This window comes from Pygoscelis adeliae, unplaced genomic scaffold (assembly GCF_000699105.1).
Source record: "Pygoscelis adeliae isolate BGI_AS28 unplaced genomic scaffold, ASM69910v1 Scaffold206, whole genome shotgun sequence".
Lineage (NCBI taxonomy): Eukaryota > Metazoa > Chordata > Aves > Sphenisciformes > Spheniscidae > Pygoscelis > Pygoscelis adeliae.
The window spans coordinates 166,839-167,991 of NW_008825052.1; positions in this window are offsets into that span (position 1 = coordinate 166,839).

Genomic DNA, 1,153 nt, shown 5'->3' on the forward strand with positions numbered 1-1,153 from the left:
AAAATGCTAACCAATTCATGTGATTTTTCTTCTGCCTGTAATGACAGATTTCCTGTATGACTCATTACAACCTTAGCTCCTGTACTTGTGAACTACAGTGGCTTTGTAAATTCTGTTGGGATTTTCCTTGTATTATATACTGAGAATTTTTTTAAAAAATATGTAATTTTGAGTGTAATATATTACAAACTGAACACTGTTAAATGCTTCTGTTTAATTTGAGAAGAATTTATGTTGTGATAAAGAAAAATTAATAAATCCAGATTTTATAAACATTTCACTTATTCACGCTATTTTTAGGTATGTTGTTCTGAATAGATAGGCTGTCTGTGAATTACTTAGTGAGATTTTTTTTTTTTTTTAAATCTCTGTCTCCAGGGGACAACCCGGACTCACAGCACTGGCAGTTTCTGGGCACTTGATTGCCTGGATGAGCCGTAGCACCGCAGGCCGTTGCCCCACACGTGGCTCAGCTTTTGGTAGGTGTATCCAGGGCTTCTCAGAAAGGTCCTCCTCCAGAGGCGGTTTAGGCTTGTCCTCCTCGGTTACTGCTGCCGGCAGCCCTAATTTCTGGTTTTGGAACCTTTTATCCACCTCTCTGACTCTTTTATCTAGCGACTTGAGGGTGGGGCGCTCCAGCTGAGTGCAAACCACAATTAAAGTGTTCTTTTTTTCTTTTAATTTGGGATTCTTACTGTTCAAGATCTGCTTTTGCTGTCAGCCAGTCAGTTCTGCGGTTAGTTGTTACAGGTTTCACACAGCTTGGAACATTCCCCCGGGAAGCCGTTAGTTAACATTTGGGCAGGCAGAAAGGTCCCGGCAGGGATGGGTCGGGAGGGTCCGAGGGTCACTGCAGCACCCCGGTGCAGGTGCCCACGTGCAGCACCTATTAGCGTTGTGAATGGGAAAGGAAGGCTGCAGCATGACGCTTCTCCATGGATGCTAGTGGCAGATAGTCAGACAGTTCTTGCTGACAGCCAGCCAACAGCGTTTTACAGTTCGGGCTCGAGAAACCAGCACTGTAAAATTTTTTAGGAGGAGTTAAATTTTGGGGCTATTTCTATACCTCCTACTGGAAACATTCAATCTCCGCTTTTCTTCCAAAGAGAGGGATCGTCATATTGAATATCGAGCTATGACCAACATGTTTGAG